The 14,139-nt window shown below is 41.2% G+C and overlaps 1 long non-coding RNA gene across 1 annotated transcript in view; it reads left to right on the top strand.

Annotated features, from left to right (window-relative positions):
• Window positions 1-14,139, top strand: part of LOC127611181 (uncharacterized) — a 124,461-nt gene that overhangs the window by 70,577 nt on the left and 39,745 nt on the right. The window lies entirely within an intron of this gene.

The raw sequence follows: 14,139 nt of genomic DNA, 5'->3' as shown, positions 1-14,139 counted from the left end.
CACTGCGATCCACTAGGAATTGGCGATGGTTTGATCCGCACCTTTGAGCCTAGGGATCCCAGATCTTTTGCGAAGATGTCTTGGTGTCTCTTACATAATGCAAAGGGCAGTTGATGTACAATACCTGTGTTTTTATCTCGGTACAAGACCGAGATAAACAGAGAGTATCAGCATGAAGTCAACTGAAACACAAACAACACTCCCACTGCCATACTGATGTTATGGATTATAACCCGAAAGCTTTGTTGACACTTCTGATAATGACATATTCTGTCAGCTGCCTTGGAGCGTCCCTCTTTAGCCACTGCGGCTCAAAGCAAATAACCAAGTGTCTCAATACCTGACAGATAGTTATCAGTCGGGAAAAAAATGCAACTTTTTGGTAGCACGCTCCCACCTGAGGCCTAAAAATTCTTCATGTGTCCCCCAGAAAGCCAGTCCATCGTCTCCCAGCGCCAACCATTGACACATACTGTGTGGTTCATGAGTCATATTTCCGCTCTTTCTGTTCCTGGTTCTTTTTTTTTTTTTTTGACTGGTAATGTGTTTTCACCACACTTAAATAGCAAACAGCGGAGAACAAGAAGTGCCTATCGTATCCTCATCAATTTTTCTTTTTCCCTCGGAATGTAGAATAACTCCTGCGCCAACAATGTGGCCACTACATATGCTGTAAACAACTCTAAGACACAGAGCTCTCCGAAATATTTCAAAAACTAGAAGACCGGATGTTAGTTGTAGCCCTGCAAATCCACATGTATTATTGAGTCCACATCTTTGTTTACACAAAAACACAATAATCCTCACAGATTTGAGGTGATGGGTTCCTGTAAAGGCAACATTTGGTATCAGCAATCCCAATCTACAATCTTTGGCAAAGAATTCAATTGTGCTGGGGAAAATAAACCCAGAGGCATGACTACAAAGGAGCCCGTTTTAGGCCAGAGAGTTTGGGTTGGGGAGGAAGTTGTATCATTTAGACGGTGAAACACCGCCCGTTGGTATGTTTATCTTAAAAACAAAAAAGGTGATTCACAAGGGGAACTCCCTGCTGCTGCTGCTGCTGTTGCGCACACACATCAGCTGCTACATCCTTGAATTTTGCCGTGCTTTTTCAAGTACCGGTAATATGTACATATTTCAGTGAGAATCCTTGGTGCATAGGATAAAAGAGTGTGAAAAACAATTGCGCGCACGCATTTACAATGGGATCACTTTGATTGCTTTAAGAATAATGCGTTATTTGAGTCATTTCGTAAAAGTGAATCTGAAAGCTAACTTCACAAAAACTTTTACATGGCAATGGCAGGTTTTACTGTCGACAGCTCCACCCTGCAGACAGTAGGCAATCGCAAAAAGAAAAAGTTCTGAGTCCACTGGCTGTAGACGGTGTCATCTTTCAGACAAGGAGGCACCGCAGGAGCCGTGAAATGACCCTTTGGCACAGCCTGATAGATGGTCCTCCCTTTGCTGCTTTTTTGTGGTTTGGTGCTGAGCATTTGTCCCTAAACCAAGTCATTGCTTTAGTACACCCTTTGTGGACACAAATGTTCACATGGAAACATCTGCATCGTTTCTTTTCCATCACGGTGTTTCAATAATGTATGACGATGAATGAGGGCCCCCTTGTGCTGAGTGGCGCTGTAAATCAGCACGGTCAGTAAAGAGTGACTGGATAGCAGAGGTTTTCATTGATTTTACATTTAGATCTTAAAAGTGGTGCTTCTGCGTCTTCCTGCTTGATGCTTGACAGCTCAGCGGAAGCATCCAGTGAAGCACTTGGATTGTCATTTTGAACTCATTCACATAGTATTAGTAAAACTAACTAGCTAACTAAATAAATAAATAAATCCTTTGAATGATGGGTCATTTATTTGTATGTTACAACAAAATGTGTCAACCATGAGAGGCACTGCAGAAAAAAGTGAACTCCACCAAAAGTCCTCTGTTATAAAATAATCTGTCTGTCCATCCATCTTTTCACCAATGACTTTTAAATAGAACCAACGAGGCTAGAAATACGAGGCGTTCCATGATCAGGATTTCTTGGCAGGTTGAAACATTTTAAACAACTTGTGTCCTGTTTAATGACCATCATGAAAAGTATTCTCAAAAGTTTTTTCCAATTTTTAGCAATCTTTTCGTAAAACATGCTTGCGGTTGGTTCGCTTCCCGTAAACTTATTTTCTAAGCATAATCCAAAACTGATGAGTTGTCCAAGCCAAAATTCACACCAAGACAACAAAAGCAGCTCAGAGTGTGCTGCAGCAGTGACAAGATATCCCTCACGCCTGCTTCGTAGAAGATACTGTTACTGTTTGAGCTGATACCGCTAAGATCAATTCCAAAACTTAAAACATTCATACAGTTGATATTCCAGTCATTTGAGGCACTGTATCTGCAGTATTTTACCGAAGGGAAATCAATACTGGTATTGAGTCTCGGTCTTACACAAGGAACGCGCAAGCAGCAGAGGGGCTTTCCGTCCAGCAATTAAAGTCGCTACTACAGTTACATACCGTATCTTATCATAACAGCTATAATTTCTTTGTGGTGACTGGTGTGGGAGGCATCGCTGCTGTCAATCATTAAGTGGTGATCTGTAGAAAGTCTAATACAGCTGACATCCCACCTCCAAAGCTTGAAATGTGCCCCCTATTCTGTGTCTGTGCTGTTCAGTTTAATTTTTTGGTGGGGGTGGGGGAGGGGGATGAAGTGCTATACAATTCAGCAACACAAAACAGGTGGTAAATAGAAAACACGTGTTACTTTCCTCACTCCCTCACACCTGTCCAAAGTATCTCAATTCAGATGATGACATTTTAAACATATCAGTTTGAACGAGTGGGTTCACTGCCTTTATTTATCCACCTTCATGTTATAGAAACGACTCCAATCTGACAGTTTCAAAAACACAACGGCGGAAGTGAACGCACTCTCAACTCTAACAGTGGATGTGTGATGAGCCTGGCTGTGACAGTTTTACCCCTCTTTGTAAGATTACACGCTCCTTGCTGGCTGGCCCTTCACCTCTCCCTGAAAATGGAATCTCATTGCTTCCAATTGGGAAAAAAAAGTGTACATGTCACACCTGACCCATCCATCACCCATTTTTTGTGTGTGTGTAAGAGAGTGAGAGAAATATCCTACAGATACACAACTAGAGCAGGGTGCCCACTAATTTGACATTTAAACTGATTTGAGCGATCAAAATACTTGAAGTGATACACCAAGTGAGTGTTTACTGTTTACTTTACGATGCTCAATGTACTGTACTCAAAATGATCAAACCGGCACATCGTATACTTAACGATAACGCCACAGACAATGACATGTTTCTCGCAAATCAGATGTAGGTCATAGCACCAAGACTGACCTGTGAGCGGTAGCATGGTGCCACACGGCATCCAGATTTCCCTAAAATAGAAAGGAGAAACAGAACATGCTAGGCCAGGGGTGTCCAAAGTCGGTCCTCAAGGGCCGCTGTCCTGCCTGTTTCCCAGCTCTCCCAAGAGCAACACACCTGATTCAAATAATCAAGAACGTTCTAATGCTGCTTCAGAGCTGGCTGATGAGCTGATCATCTGAATCAGGTGTGTTGCAGCCGGGAGAGCTGGACATGCCTGTGCTAGGCCAACTGTTGGCTTATCAGGTAGCCACATTGCAGTGGCAAACTCTTGCCACTACAATTTGGAAAATCCATCGTTCGTTTTTCTCCCTGTATTGGTCTTTCACGAAACCTTCCAGGTAACTGACTGAGAGTATTCTTCATTGACTGTCCTTGCCTTCATGGCCCAAAGAGTGATTTTCCACAATGAAGATGATGGTTTTCAAAGATGAATGATTGATTGGATTTGCATCATGAGAAATGTCAAGTTTATGATGACAGGAAACAGTCCTTCAGCCACATCTGCTCTGGCTCCGAGCAGGTAATTACTGTATACCTGTAGGCCTGTAGAGTGGGCACAACACACTCACACACAAAGTGCTAATGATGGCTCTAAATCTCCCATCTTGTGAAACATTGTAGGAGAACATTCAGTATTTGTTTTTTGTTGTTGGCAAAAGAGAGTTGTACACTATTAACATCAGGAGTGCCAATAATTTTGGCACACACTATTTGATGGAGAAGAAAAATAAATTTTTCTTGATGTGGGATTTGGTTTACCCACAGAATAAATGAATAGATTGATATATTGCTCCGTATTAGCATAGGGACAGAACAGGAAATGATCGAGAATGCAGAAAAATACCCCAGTTGTAAATCTGTCGTGAACAGCATAATGTTCCTTTACACACTTTGGTCTCAGCCGTAATGTGCATTAGAAATTGGTTGAGAACTGTTTATGTTTTCAAACAAAGCAAGCATCATGAATACAAAAACAGCTAGAAACATTAAATTGGAGGATGGAAATCAGAATTATTTTCCTCTTTAAGGTTGGCAAGTCCATAAAGCACTTGAAGTGTTCTCCTATGGGAGGTAATGATATAGTCCAGTTGGCAGGTGGTTGATTGGCCCTTTCTCCTTGGTCACCTGACGCTGGAAAGCTTATCTGCTGTCATCTGGTCCATTGTTTCTCTTATCTGAGGTGATCAGGACCGAGCTGTGCCTCAGTTTGCGCCTCATGCAATGCCCATTTGGGCCAGATGAAGAAACCTTCACCTGCAAGGAGCCTGAAAGGACACTTGTTGGGATCTTCAGTCACATACAAAAGCGGCAAAAGGGCCGTATTGGAATTTAGAGTTAAGAAATTAACAGCTGCATTCTTCTTGGGGCATATGTAACGTTGGTTGGTTGAGAAAACTAAAATAAATGATAGGAGCAGGTCACTCATTAAAGCCGCTGTAAAATGAAAATAAATGTCTTGCAAAATGTGTGTGAAGCAAAACCACAATGGAGACGTTGGTGAAAAAGAAAAGGGAACCCCGGTTGCATTTATCATGAAGTCATATAAAAACCACGCTGCCTATGCAACATGTTGTATTTCCCAACTAATCTTGGCTTGTTTTGCATCTTGTCTCCTGGAAATTGTCATTTCTGTCTTAAATGCTGAATGGCAGTGCCAAAATAGTTCAGCCTTTTTAAATGTTTTTCCCGGTTCCCTTGATATGTACAGACTCCATGTCGGAGCCAGCGGTAGAAGGATGGAGGAATGTAATGAAAATTGGCAACATCTGTACTAAAACAACTTTGTCAATAGTGCAAAAAAGTTGACTTGTTAGTATTCCACAAAGAAGAAAATTTAAATAAATCCTGTGAGTCTACCACCACTGAAGTGGCGAGATATTGGTTTATGTGTTTCTTTCTATTGATGTCCTGCAGTGACCCTGAAATAAATTCACCACACATGGTGGGCACAAAATGTAGGAAAGCATGAATAAATTTCATACTGGAATAGGGAACCACAGAAAGATTTTGTATTCACTACGGATGGGCAGCTCCTTCTTCATATCACTTGCGCTACATTTTGATTTTAGTGGAGTATTGTGACCTTGATTGAGGTCAAGGAAAGTGTTTTAATGAGCCGACAACACATGCAACCATAGTGAAAAGTAGAACATTTAAAAAGGGTGACTTCTGAAGATAAGAAGTGTGCCTTTGGAGAGGTTCTCTTGTTGAAGACAGAGCTCTCTTCAAGCACAAACTTACATGCATGCAAAGAGGATGTTTTGTGCAAAACGATAATCATTCATTTTGGCTGAAAGTATGTTTTACTCAATTTCATCTTGTTTGAGAGATTTTTGTCTCGCAGATGTGTGTCTCGCAGAGACAATTTGATGTGTTTGGGGAGCGGGAGAATAAATACAAACAAAGACAAAAAACACATTAAGGACGTTCTTTCTTTCCAATGAGTTCGGTTGGAACACACAAAAATACCCTGATGGAACCCTGACTGGGAGATGAATAGCAAGATAGAGAAGTCGTGCATTCCAGAGTGAAATAGTGTGCATTTTGCATGCGCCTAGGCATGCAGGACATTCATATCAAAATAAGTCACACAAACACACCGCATTCTTCATCAGAGGCCAAATTCTCATATTGGAAGAACAAAACCACCTCAAACTAATACCGTGTTTCTCTATTGACCCAAGGCCGCCATTTTATGGAAACATCTCACAGTACACCACAAAACTAAATTGTAACAAATTTTAACAAAAAAAAGTGAACTATTTCAGGCATGAAAATGCATCTGCTTAATGCCTTTAGTGGCTGCAATTTATCCCACCAGGTCATGGGGCTGTTCCACAACACGACGATGAGGCTATTTCAAAGCCCCTCTCTAAACGCTGGCTTCAATGTCTTTGTACTCTTTTATTTATTAATCTCACTCTTTTGCTTTCTCTCTGTGACGTGCATACACTCATTGCCAGCAACAAGGCACTCTAAGAGACTACGGAATATTTGAAGGAAAGATTTGTTTTCGGAGGTGTACGCATTTGATAGGTAGCTCACTGCACATCACAATTGTGCTGGGTAGCTACTGATGTTAATAGAATAGAATAGAATAGAACTTTGTAGTCACTATGACAGGAACAATGAATATCAGTTAAGCATCTCACAATATGCGGGAGAGGGGCAACTGATGCTTGGGCTGAGTGCGTGCCCAGACCCAGTTTTAGCCACGCCCCAAGAATCAGGAAAACGGAAATGGTGGAAATCAATTGAATGCCCGATCGCAACAGTTGATTTCTCAGTCCTTGCATGTTTTCAGCAATTTTATTTCTTGAAAAATATCTGTGATGCACACAGAAACAAATCTCTGAATTCACGTTTCAGAGTGTTTTTTAGTCTTGCAGAGAGCAGAAGTGTCAACAAATCTCAAAGCATTGACAATAATAAATAGTGTTATGCGTTTATGGAGTCAAGACAGGAGCGTGTCTCTTTTTTTTTGTTCTGATCATGCATCGTTAACATCTGAAGTCAACTTTAACAGCCAAGGCTTTCAGTTATTTTTCTACAAGACCCATGAAAAGTGAAGGTGACATTTAAGCAGAGGTGTCATTATACGGAAATTATCCTGCGGAGGGATGAGTTGCAGCTGGTGGCTTGCCGTTGACTGCACACCACTGCTCTTTCCTTTATCTCAATAGCATTCTTCTATCTCATTTCAATAGCCATTCTATGGCGAAGAGCCCCCTTCGCCATCGTTCACACTTCTTGTGATTTGTATTCTAAGTAGCTCACAGATCTTTTGTATGCCGAGGCCGATTGCAATCTCAATCCTCGTGCCAACAGTGGAGACAGCAGCTTTCCTGCCACAGCTGAAAGGGAGGGATCGTGTTTGTTTTAAGGAGGGAAATCTCTTAAATCAAAATGGTACATGGTAATAAGCTCCAAGTACATCCAGAAGCCATGGCGGTGCATCGATTGGAGTGATTATATTTCTTATAATGACTCAAAGATCAGTTCTATTTGGAGGGATGGGAGTTAAACCAATAATGCCCCTGGCAAATACCTAAACTTAAAATATAGAAGCAGGATTTTTACTGACTCGAATATTAACTTGTCCTTTAAATTCATACTGTACACAATCAATGATCAAAGCTCACTCTGACTTAGAAGCCTCAAGTGTGACTTTTTACATTTTAAGTCTTCTGAAAATGATTCACCTCAGCTGGTGAAACTAGTATGATTTTTATTTGTACCAAAGAGCTACATATAATTGTAGATTGTAGAATGTTGATGATGCATTGGTATCAAACCCATTTTTTGTCACAGGCCACTTTTTAATCACAGTTTCCCTTGAAAGGTCCGTTATGACTGTGAGAGAAGTCAAGAAAAACGGTCCATTGCACTATTGTTTAAGTTACCGAAATGAGGCGCTTGGTAACAAGAAATTGCTGACAATATCTCTCTTATTCATTACATTTGAGACTTTGAAATCCTGGTACAGATTTTAGCAAGCATCGTGGAAGTTGACACATTTAATTTAGTTTCGTGAGCCACATAAAATGAGGCCTTGAGTTTGACACGTGATTTAAAATAACGTACTGCATCAGCACTGAAGCAGTGAACGTTACAGAAAAGACTGCATAGTTTTGGGTGTGTAGTCCATTTCAACTTTTTTTTTACATTTTTTAAAACATTTATGACAAAGAAGCACATTTGGAAAGATAGAGTTTTATCTTCAAACTATCTACAATGATGCATCCACAAACCAGAAAGACGCTTGGAGTTTAGCTTTTTTTTTTTTACAAATTGTCTATTTTCAGTCAAGCAGTCTTCACAGATACAAGTGCACTTTGGCTGCCTATCATATAGTCACGGCTATATATATATATATATGTATATATATATATATATATATATATATATATATATATATATATATATGTATATACAATACAATACAATACAATACATGCTGATTTATATAGCGCTTTCACAACAGCGGCAGCTGTAACAAAGCGCTTTACAAAACAGTTAACATAAAGTAAAATAATAAACACAACACATAACATAAAACACGGACAGTCGTGCAGTCCTAACCACTTTCCCGTCACACGCTTTGTTGTTTGAAGCGGTTTGAGATGAAAGAGGAGAGAATCAAAGTGTCCTTTAACCAGTGGATCAGAGACGTCATGCTCAAAACGTGCACACGTCGGCTACAAGCTAAGTGTCAAAGTCAACAAGAAGCTGTAGCATTCATTGACGGAAAAAGAGATTGGTTCACTTCTCCTGTCCCATGGAAATCCATTTCAATTCCAAGCGGCGACTCACGGTTCCAAATACGCATCGGCGCTCTTCGCCAACGCTCCTCGCTCCTCATCCTCAACTTCAGCAGCCATCCATCCAGCCGCACCAACGCCAACTGTCCAACAGCGCTGACATAGCCACTGAACAAATCGGGGTTGTGAAAAATGCTGCCCATTACTGGCGCAAAAAACACAAGCGCCCCAGGTCTGTCCAGCACCGACAGTCAATGGCGCCGACATTCCTCCCAATCAAAATCTGTGCTGGTACAGGCGTGCTGCCGAGAAGGCGCAACCACCAAGCACAGATACTGCTCCTTTGACGAATGTCGTGGCCAAAAAGCGCTGAAAACAGTCCATATCAGGTCCACACAATGAAACAACAAACAACATGTGACAAAACAAAAGACAAAAACAGCAAAAAAGAACAAAAAAGCAAGGCTCTTGAAGAGCACTTGCCGAAGGCTGCCTACTCGGGCGCCATCTTTATATATATTTATATATATATATATATATATATATATATATATATATATACATACATATACAGAGCTGAATGAGGGACGGACACCACCCGAGGGGTGAGATGAGGATTTATATATATATATATATATATATATATGTGTGTGTGTGTGTGTGTCACTCAGGAGTGTCAGTGGCATTTTTGGGAGTTATTATACAACACGTAGAACTACAGCTCGGTAAAGTATGTTATGTTATTGGATCATAATTACTGCACTGATATATCAAAACCAGCCAGGCAAGGGTGAAGTTCCGCTTGTTGTGAAGTTCGTTGCCACCATTCTTGCACACCACCATTCTTGCGCAATCCAAGACTGTTAAAAAAATGTTCAAGTGACTGCTCACACCTTAAAAATATATAAATCCGGTAATTCGTATGTCAAGGTAACACATTTATTGTAGGCTTTTTGCAGTTTGTTGCAGTTCCATGCAGACAAACAGGAAAATTTGAAGACTTGTGTTCAAAACAAAAATAACTTTAAACAACTAAAATTCACAAAAAGAGAAGAGTTTCATCGAGTGGTCGAGTGAAAGTAAAGACGAAATAGTGCTCACAGATGAAAACCAGGGGTTGTGCTTACAGACTGATAACACAGCAAATGCCTGCGTCTGGATAGTGTTGATAAGAGCAACATAGCAATACAGTGAGTGGCCTTCCTCCGAGCTGCAGATTCTCCCTGTTTCTCTCTCCGGGAGTCCCTCAGAGACCGCCAAACACAAAGGATGACTCTAAAACTCCTTTGATAAACCTCTGAAGTGCTTTCTGCTCTTCTTGGGGTCAATCAGCATGTGTGTGACTGATGATTGTTGATGATTAGATGATAATAATTGACTTACTGAATCAGAGTTGTGAAGACTGAGCTCCGAATTAATTTTTGTCTGCCAGTTGAGTGAGAAAGCACAACATCATATTCACGTTAAACAATGTAATTTCTGTCTCCAATGCAAATACAGTACAAATACAGTAAACAGCACATCAGTTCAAGCCTCTGCAACAATCCATGACAGATGGCTGGAACATCTATTAAAGTGTGCAATGGGTGAACTTCCCTATTTGAAAATATCAGCACGCTCTCGAAGTTACATAACACCTGCGGTTGTTTGGAAATTCACAGCTGTAAACTGATCTTTTTTTTTTAATGAATGAATTGTAATCTCGATCACAAACCTAAAGAGGTTATTAAGATGTAAAGTGTGAGTGTATACATACGATATTAGTCATTTTAATTTCCTTAGCTGCATATTATTCTATTTGAAGGTGTTCAAAACATGCAGAGGTGCTTTTAAAACCAGCTTGAAAGCAATGAAATCAATGACACACATCAATGTATAAAATCTATCACCGGTCTCATATTTCAAAGACACGACTTAGCATTTGCAAGTCTCCTGCTGCAGATTAAGTTTCAGACACCCGCCAGCCTGCTCTCTTAGGAGGGAGGCAGGTTCGGTGTGGCCGGGACCTGTCATCACTAACTTAACTGAAATCAGAGAGGATTGGCAAAGCTGTGTGAGAGAGAGAGAGAGAGAGAGATAGATAGAGAGTGAGAGAGACAGAGAGAGAGAGAAACAGAGAGAGAGACAGAGAGAGAGAGAGAGAGAGACAGAGAGAGACAGAGAGAGAGAGAGAGAGAGAGAGAGAGAGAGAGAGAGAGAGAGAGAGAGAGAGAGAGAGAGAGAGAGAGAGAGAGAGAGAGAGAGAGAGAGAGAGAGAGAGAGAGAGTGTGTCATATGCCCTAAGGCTGTTTGATTGAAATCCCTCATTATAGCATGTAAGGTACTTTGCACATCCACTGGGGTTATTCAGCACGTTGGAGTAGAGACATAACACTTAAACAGTCAGGAGGAGATTCCCAATTTAGGCGACATCCAAAACATTTGGCAAGGCAGCATATTTCATACAGGTGATACATATGTAAACACACATACACAAGGTAACTCACTGTGCTACACAAAATACTACAAAATAAAAGCTCACTTAATAAAATTCAACGATTTCTATCATAGGTGGGGGAAGGGAGTGGCACAGTTTTGAACCTAACCTGAATTGAAAAGTTTTCACACTTTACCTCTGTAGGCAGCTTATTCCATCGGTGTGCAGCACAACAGCTAAATGTCGCCTCACCATGTTTGCTACAAACTCTGGGCTCCACTAAATGACCCGAGTCTGGAGACCTCAGAGCCGTACTGGGTTTACATTCCTTAAACATTTTTTTAATGTATTCCAGACCTAAACCATTAAGTGTTTTATAGACCAGTAGCAGAACTTTAAAGTCTATTATAGCAGGATTTTGCTGTGAGAATGTCTGAATCTGAATGGAAAGGCTCGTGTGGAATGAGGTGGCTGGCAGAATGTGTGATGATGATATGATGATGATGACAGTAACAATAATAATAGTAATAATAATACTGTGTTTGGCTGGCAACCAATTCAGGGTGTCCCCCGCCTACTGCCCGAAGATGGCTGGGATAGGCTCCAGCACCCCCCGCGACCCTACTGAGGATAAAGCGGTTCGGAAGATGGATGGATGGATAATAATAATAATAATAACAAAGATTTATGAGGCACCTTACAAGCGATCCAAGGATGCTTATGCTACATTCACATCAAAGGTGAAACAACGATTTGCTTCATTCACTTGGATGGTGTTTGTGCTAAATAACGTTCGTTCATGGTAAATGCTATCTCTATCTTGGTTTACATTTCAACTGCTGTAAACAAGTATTTACACTTAGTAGATAGCGCCAACGTACTCACTCACCATTCTCTCGTCCTGCTCCTTTTTGGCTCTGTCCCGCCTTTGGAAGCTGGTTTCATTGTACATACACCTCCCGTTGCCCACATAAAGCAATTGTTACTTTGTGCGACAGTGTTTCTCCGCAGTAACTGCCGAGGATGCCTTGCGTGTCGACACAGTAATTACATTCTCGATGCCGACTGGCTCTCCCCATGTGATGTGTAACAAATATATTGCCTTAATTTTGGGGTATTTTTCCATACTTTTTTTTCAATATTTCCACCAAAATTAATCAAAAGACGACTCAGAGTAAGGCCCGTGAGCCGTCAGGTGCCCATTTATTTGGACTGTTACCCTAGCTCGCTCATTTGTTCCTTCCCACCCACAGTTCAGTTTTGAAAATAGTAAGTCTAGTCCGGTCACAACGCTTGAATCGGACGACCTTGTAATTTTTCATTTGTACTTCATTTGGTATTGTTCATTAAATTATATATCGCACTGACCTTTCTTTTAGTGCCACCAATCATTTTGTACCAAATATCTGTACAAAACCAATATGTTCAAGAAGCAATAACACAGTCAACAAAGCATGATTGGAGAGCCACCTACAATTGCCATTAGTGTGTAAATGTGTGTATCTTCATTAAAACGTAAACTAAAGTGGGCCGGTCTGAGCCCTTAAACTCCAGAGCTCAAAATGAGTCCCACTCCGGCCCTGCCCACTCGTGTCAACTCAAATATCGATGCCAAAATTCAAATCAATCCTTCTCAGAGGTGTCAAATCTAGGTCCAGAAAGTAAACCCTGCCACAGCTTGTGCTCCAAATGCTCGTTTACCTGAGTAGAACCATCAGCATTTTAACTGTCGATATTTCAATAGTGCACTTGGCACAGATTCACACCTATCTACACAAACTTCATATGTAATTGCATCGCCAGAATTCCGACTGACCATAGAATTACACGTTCATTCATTCATTCATTCATCTTCCGTACCGCTTGATCCTCACTAGGGTCGCGGGGGTGCTGGAGCCCATCCCAGCCGTCTCCGGGCAGTAGGCGGGGACACCCTGAATCGGTTGCCAGCCAATCGCAGGGCACACATAGACGAACAACCATCCACGCTCACACTCACACCTAGGGACAATTTAGAGTGTTCAATCAGCCTGCCACGCATATTTTTGGAATGTGGGAGGAAACCGGAGCACCCGGAGAAAACCCACGCAGGCCCGGGGAGAACATGCAAACTCCACACAGGGAGGCCGGAGCTGGAATCGAACCCGCTACCTCTGTACTGTGAAGCCGACGTGCTAACCACTGGACTACCGGGCCGCCAGAATTACACGTGGGAAGTGGAAATAAATTTCTTCTAAATTTGATATACTACAGGAAAGAGTGTAGTGAACTATCCTGCCAAATTTGAATGATTAAATGTGATCGCTAAGTAGAGTATATTAAATGAGGCGTTTCTTCCACATTCTCTTTGGGATATGCACACTCTCATGGCAGACAATGACCCACTCTAAAGCTGTCGCACCAGCGGACTGTCCAAAGAGAATATGGAATTTTCTGAGTATGGGCATAGCCAGCTAACTAACTGCACGTTGCAATTGCACAGGTTATGCGAAGAAAGGCGCAAAATGTTTTTAAGCAGTGAGGAAGGGGTTGTTCATATCTGTGCTGAAGTGAGTTACTCAGCAATGTTTTAGCCATGCCCAAAACATTAGAAGAACTGAATTGGTGAAGAAAGGTTTCACACTATACCATAACTCCATGAGTCAGTATTGCATATGACTCTCAGTCTTTGCACATTTTCACAAATTGCCTTCAAACATGGATGCGTTTAACAAACGTATAATGACATTACAAATATTAGAATTCACTTTAGCAGGGGTGTCAAACTTATTTGACATTGTGGGCCACATACGGAATAGGTAGATGTCAAGTGGGCCAGACCATTAACATTATACCATACTCTGCTATAAATAACCAAAATATCATGTCTTTGTTTTGGTATAAAGAAACATTGGCGCATTGATACCGTCTGCTGTGTTGAGTCTGTATCAGGGATAGATTGAGACTGCTGTTTTCTTCTCTGATCAAAACAATGTTGTCTTCTACTGTGATCAAAACAGGCTGCCCCCTAGCGGATAATCCACGAATTGCATTTTAGTAAAAAATATTCATTC

Source organism: Hippocampus zosterae, chromosome 12 (genome assembly GCF_025434085.1).
Source record: "Hippocampus zosterae strain Florida chromosome 12, ASM2543408v3, whole genome shotgun sequence".
Lineage (NCBI taxonomy): Eukaryota > Metazoa > Chordata > Actinopteri > Syngnathiformes > Syngnathidae > Hippocampus > Hippocampus zosterae.
Note: the sequence above shows the minus strand (reverse complement) of the source record. Positions and strands in the feature narration are given on the sequence as shown.